This window comes from Hoplias malabaricus, chromosome 9, assembly GCF_029633855.1.
Source record: "Hoplias malabaricus isolate fHopMal1 chromosome 9, fHopMal1.hap1, whole genome shotgun sequence".
Lineage (NCBI taxonomy): Eukaryota > Metazoa > Chordata > Actinopteri > Characiformes > Erythrinidae > Hoplias > Hoplias malabaricus.
Genome location: NC_089808.1, coordinates 6,918,689 through 6,925,679, shown reverse-complemented (window position 1 = coordinate 6,925,679; position 6,991 = coordinate 6,918,689).

Genomic DNA, 6,991 nt, shown 5'->3' with positions numbered 1-6,991 from the left:
GCCACCGATAGAAAGTTAGCAAAGCAAAAAAGACAACAGAAAGTGGATCTCTGGAAATAAGGAAGTGGTGTGTTCACCACGCTCTTCATTGTGCAGTTTCCCTCCCAGTGACATTCGTTGCTGCTCTCTGGCCAGTCTAGGTTTTTCACTGCTCTCATGATGCTGACAAATGGAAAGTGAATTGAAAAAAAACTGATCTGAATTCAGTGCAAGGGTCAGTGGACGTGTCTTGGTCTGCTGTGTCATCTCTTGTGGCAGACTGCTCGAGGCTCTGTGTGCACAAAGAGCACTAAATGCAAAAATGTTCACATGTTTATTTCAAAGACCACAGATACATATCCGTACCTCAAGGCACTTTTAGGCCAATAGTGATAATATCACTGTACTAAAAGAACGCTACATTAGACAGACTTCATTAGCTTCCACATCTCAAAAGTATTTCATGGCAACTAGCATTCATCTACATAATCATTTATCCAACCTGTTTATATCTGGATTTTATGTGGACATATATATAGGCTGGATTCAGTTTACACTTTTCACAATAGTACTTTCCCTCATTAAAAAGCTTACATACATTTTCCAGTTTACGTCCTGAAACCTATAACAGCAACCCCCCTCTACAACAGGCAACAAAGCGTCTGCTTTAACAGTGAAGAAATCATTGGTTGGTAGATGTAATTTCTGCAGTGGTCATTTTTACAACAGCCCAGAGAACGTTTTTCGACATGAAAGAAGTCAGGACTGTACTGAACGGTGGCTGGTGTCAGATGCAGAATACTTATTTTTTTGTGTAAACTGGCAGACATTTGACTAAATGTGGGAAAATGTGGTTACTGCTCACCTGTAAGTCAGCCAGAAGATGCATTTCCACTTGCGTAACTGTATTCAAGAAGACTCATTCTAATTACAAATGTATTAAATGAGATCAAGATCGTTCTCTGTTAACATCTGAATGTGACAGTGCACCTTGACTGGAAATTTAATGCAGTCAAATAAAATCTGAACATGACCCAATCATCAACAACCAAAGTTACTGTAAAGACTAAACAGGCTCTTTGACTTTGCTGAAGGAAACAGACATTGAAGGTCTCTTTCAATAAAAGAAAAACTAATTTTTTGGAAAACACAGGATGTCACTGCTTCTAAGATAAACAATACCTAATATCCTCATTAACAGCATTAGTAATTGAAATAGGTGTATAGTTGATGAACATTGTGAAGCTGTAAAGAACTCATACTAAAGGTCACTTCCCAGTAAAGCAATATAATACAGGACGTTAGAAGAGGGAAGGAAAATAAGCTATGCAAAAAGCTAACATCAATTTCAATATATCAGCATCCCTGAATGAAAGCATCAGTAATGAGCCAAAATGAATGAATAAGAACAGAACACAGTGTACACTAGCGTAAGAATGATTGGTTGGACCTTGCCGCATTACATGACTTGCATAGGTTAATTTTTATACATGGGCATAATGTCTGTGGCTGTGTTAATTCAACAAACAGCCGACAAGTGTATCTGTGCAACTACATGCTTTGTTCTTGCTTGTAGCAATTACATTTATATTTTAATTTGAACATAAACCATTGATTGTGCCATTCTAATATCTTCTAACAGCCAGTTGATCAATGGTATCCTGTATTGTGGAGGTTATTATATACAGACATTCATTTCATTCCATAATATATCAGTACAGAAAACACGCTTCACAATCTGGTCTTGATCAAATGATGATTTCCTCCACTGTTTCCCCTCAGTGTTACTTCCTCTTAAATTTAGTATTAGGCATTTAGAACAACATTTCTTTAAATGGTGTTTTTATATCCTGTGTCCTCTCACTGTCCACACTGTTAGACACACTTACCTCTTTGGACCACCTTGTAGATGTAAAGTCAGAGACAGTAACTCAACTATTGCTGCACATTTTGTGTTGGTCATCCTCTGAGCAGTAAATTCACCATTGTTAAATCAACACTATTAGTGTTAAATTACACTAAAAGCATTGAAATAATGCTGGGGAATTTGCTGAGTGGGGAAAACACATGTGCAGAGCAACAGGTGGACTAGTATATGTAATTGTAAAGAAATGCTTCTGTTTGGTGAGAGAATGGGCAGTAAGTGTAGGAACAAGGAGGTAAGGTTAATGGTATGTCTGATCTAAATCTAAAAATTTCCCGTATGTGTATTTATGTATATTACATGTGATCTGTGAGGAAGTTGTGACTCTGAAGTTAACTTTATACCTCAGTAAGAACAGGCATCAGACTTATATTAGGATGCAGGCTTCTTCACAGGCTTCTCTCACTTTTTCACCTATATTTGTTTTTATTGGAGAGAAAGGTCACTAGTTATAGGCCTGTGCTAGTTAATCTGTTATAGTTATGTATGTTGGAGTCTTTTACTTTATCTGTGAACAAATGTATTTTTCTTGTGGGACGCTTGAAAGTCTGCAGTCTAAGACTTTATATTCTCTGATTAAATCTCTTAGTATTCAAATTCAGAGAATACTTTGAGGGAAACTGTTTCTTATTATACAAAACTGATAAAGATAGTTGTTATATTATAATGCTAATCTTAAAATGAACCAACCAGCCAAAAAAAAAAAAAAAAACACACCATAAGCTAAGATAATTTCCTGGACCTCTGAGTTAGAATTATAAATAAGTGAACTGAAGCTGTCCCTCCCTTCTATTAACTTCTTAGTCTACCTTTCATTTCCTGTGGTAATGTTTTCACTCCCCACCACCACCCCATCCCTTCTCTGTTCCTCAGTTCTGTCTCTGTTCTATCTCCCTTATCCACGCAAGTCCAGGTCTAAAGCAGGTTTAGATTAAAGCAAGAACAAATTCAAATTTTCTCGATTTTATTTCGATTTATCTCGCCTTATACAGTCAAACAAGCTCTTCTCACACTACAGTATGTTTAAGGTTTGGTACAAATTATCTTAGTGTAAACAGTTTCTGATGATATATTTTGTAATAATTATTTATGGACATTTACACCCAAGTGTAATGTGTGTGTAAAGTGTTACATAAAACTTTATAATTTTTTGTCCAAATTATTTTTTCTACATTTTATTTTATAAATTATGTTCTTCCTAGAGGTGTTATTTATGGAGCCCCTAAAGTGACATGGTGGGTTTATTTAGCAAGTCATGACCACTATATAGTATTTTGAGGCCACAAAATAATATATTGAGGTTACAAAGTAATATTTTGAAGCTTGGACCAAGGGACCTGCATTTGCAATGCACACAAGTTTGATTGGCATAGCAGCTGAACAACCACGCAACTAACCTTTGAGATTAAGTCTAACACCGGATTGCCGTTGGTTAACGTTAATGCACACTGCCTTGAGGTTCATGGACGACATGGAAAAGCAGCACGAATTAGAGAACTTTCTCCATTAGAGATATATGGAGGACAATCAAATAGCAAAAATGGTGGAAGTCAAGGTAGGTTTGTACAAGCAGGGTGCGCAGTCATTTCATGGCCTTAATTTACTATTTTGTTGCCTCAATATATTATTTTGTGGCTTCAAAATACTATTTTGTGGCCTCAATATATTATTTTTTTGGCCTCAAAATAATATATAGTGGCCACGACTTGCTAAATAAACCCACCATGTCACCTTAGGGTCTCTGTAGTTATTGGAATGTAATATATTTGTCATCTTCCAGCAGGGCTCTGGAGGCTGTGGGTTCAAGTCTCGCTCCGGGTGACTGTCTGAGAGGTGTTTGGTGTATTCTCCCCGTGCCCGTGTGGGTTTCCTCTGGGTGTTCGGGTTTCCTCCCACAGTTCAAAAACACACGCTGGTAGGTGGATTGACGACTCAAAGATAAGTGTCCATAGGTGTGAGTGTGTGTTGCCCTGTGAACGACTGGCATCCCCTCCACGGTGTGTTCCCACCAGTGATTCCGGGTGGGCTCTGGACCCACCGCGACCCTTAACTGGCTAAGCAGTTACAGTCAATGAATAAAAGTTCCTTCAGCTAAAAAGGGAAAACTTAGTAACAGAAAATTAAAATCTGATATATTCAAACTTTTGCTTCCATTATCACTATATGACTATATTTTACAGAATTTTATGAAGTGTTTATTTGATTCCTGCAAGATTGTTCTAGAACTGTGCAATTAGCAAATGAAGGCAGTAAACTGACCTTCATTGATGCTCACATTGGAATCTTTCATCTTGGTTATTATTTTGACTTTATTTAATATTTATCATCATTATTGTCATCCTTATTTTTTTACACATACACATACTCCTTTTTTACAAAACTTAGCATGTCTGCAATCTGATTTTTATTCATGAGATCTGTCATATGTTTGTGTCAAGCATATCTCTCTCTAAGTATTCTGAACACGGTGTTTTATAGGCCCTGTGGTAGCACAGTGAAACTGGTTGAAACTGACTTTGTGGAGATCATTTGAAGCCTTAGACGCGGTCAGGTGTGACAGTGTCGCAGAATTATTTAGAATTTGCACAGGGTGCATGTGCTAGTTGAGTCTTGAGCCTCTGCCGCATGAATCTTTAGTAGAGAAGTTTAAATCAGTCGTGTTATTAACTATAGGCATATTGTACTAATGTAACCATTTATAAAAAGGTGTCAAATATCAAGACAACATTGTTTAAATTGAGAAAAATACTTGAAAGGAAGACTGCATTTTCTATTTTAAGAACTTGGATTCTTACCATGATTATAATGATCTGCACATTTTCCGGTCTGAACACCACTCTGTAAAGTTGACAGTATGCAACCACACTGTGAAGTTGTGAAATTTTAAAACTGAGTTTCTGAAGATCCAAACAATCTGAGACCTTATGCTTGGCCTGAACTAAATAGTTTCACCTCGGAAAATGTATTTGTATACACATATCTCCCCCAATTCATCTTAGCCACGCTAAGACAAATAAGAGCTGGAGAACAATAAACATTTTGGAAAAACAAGAACCTGTCAAAAGCTAATTCAGCTACAACCCCAAGTCAGGACAAGGTGGTATAGTATGGAAAATGCAAATAAAAATAAATGCAGTGTTTCTTACATTTACTTTGATGTTTATTTCTTGGTGAATAGTATGAACCTAAGATATTTTATGATTTTCCAGGTCTACTTTAATTCATTTTTAAAACAGAGCATTTCATGCATTTCAGGCCTGCAGCACATTCCAAAATATAGGCAGAAAATATAGGCTAATAATGAGGTTTTAAAAATACATTTAAAAAAATGTTGTGATTGTACAAAAGCAGTATACAGCTGGAAGGGGCTCCAGTCAACAAATGTGTGAAAAAACTTTGGGATTTTTTAAAAACGGTATTCCTTTTCCATTTCTAGTGCCTAATATTCTTACACCATTCAAGGAATCAACAGGAATTTCAGTGTGATATAATGATATGGACATTTACTGTGGTATACTGCTGTCAAGGACTACAGTAAAGAGTTATATTCATAACCTCCACTCTGGACTTAGAGACGTCTGGAATGGACCATCACACAGTGAATGTGTGTATTGTTTTCTGATAAGTTAGTAACTGAGATCTATTTTGGAATTGAAGCTGTGCGCTTTGGGTCAAAGATGAAAACCATGGACCGTCCTGAATGTTATCAGCAGCACGTTCAAAGCCAGGGTCAGTGTGATTTACACTTCTAGGATGGCAACATTAATGCAGAAAAGTAAACTGAGATCTTAAAGTAACATATGCTGCTTTTGAAATGATTGGAAATACTGTATGTAGTTGAAGATACATATCACTTTACCCTGAAGCAGTTGGAAGATGCATGCCATCAGGTGTAAGTATTAATATGGTACTCACCTCGAACAGTTTTAGTATCACTGCCCAAACATTTCCAATCCAAATGTTATTTTTATATTAAGACTATATTCTCATCAGCTAATACACACAAACCCATATCAAGCCATGGTGTTTGAAAAGGAATATATATAAAAAAAACATATATAAGTACATAATACTTTTTGGCTTTTTTGTTTTTTCTTTCATTTTCTTGAACTTCACCCATGATTAAATAAAGAGGTTTGGTAACTTCAAGATTAAAATCTCTACTTAAGCCACATTTCCTATAGATAATGTTAAGGGTTTCCTGAGTTCAGCTCTCTTCTTTTTTGATGGAAAGAGATAAGTGGATAAGAGTGTTGAATCTGAAACTCACATTCATTATACGGACAGAGCATGATTGCAAATAAATGTTTATGAATTTGCGTGCATTTTTGAGTAACCATTTGAAAAGCTTGAATTCAAACTAAATTAAAAAGGAATCCATAGTAATAAGATAAATTAGAAGGGCCTCTTGTTATGTCAAGCTTCAAGATCTCTATCATTGGCTTTTCGAACAGTAAAGTCTCATTTGACACGAAGTCTTCAAAAGCAGACTGATCTATGTGATTTGTGCAGTATTTAAATAATTACTAATCATGCACTAATTACAACGCTTTGAATTGTAATACTTTGCAATACTTAGTTTTCTAGTTATCAGAAATTAGTATTGTATGATATTTCACATATGATTTTTTCCCCATATTTCTCTCTTTTTATGTATGAGCACTGACTTCTGTATCTAGAATAACCTTAGTTCATTTGGCTAGGATTTATTCTCTGAGATTAGGACAAAGGAATACTAGTTTACTGCATCAACGGCAGGCTCTTGTGCTAAACAGGTTTAGGTCTTTGTGTGATCAAACTGATATTCTCATCGTGAGAGGTCAAAAACACTGAGTACATCACTTCTGGTTTCTCTACCTCTGAAGTCATCGCTGCAGTCTTTCCCAAATCTATGGGTCATTGTTACTGGCTTCCTGTCTTCCAAAGAAAGTGTGTTGTGAAACTGACATGCAACCAGTGGGTGAACATTTTGCTTTGGTATAGCTATGAAAATATTTCACTTCTAAGCTTGCTCAAAAACTTTTTTTTTCTGTTAAAATATTTAAAATATTTTTTTCTAGTTAAAAATAACATATATTTAAACTTTAA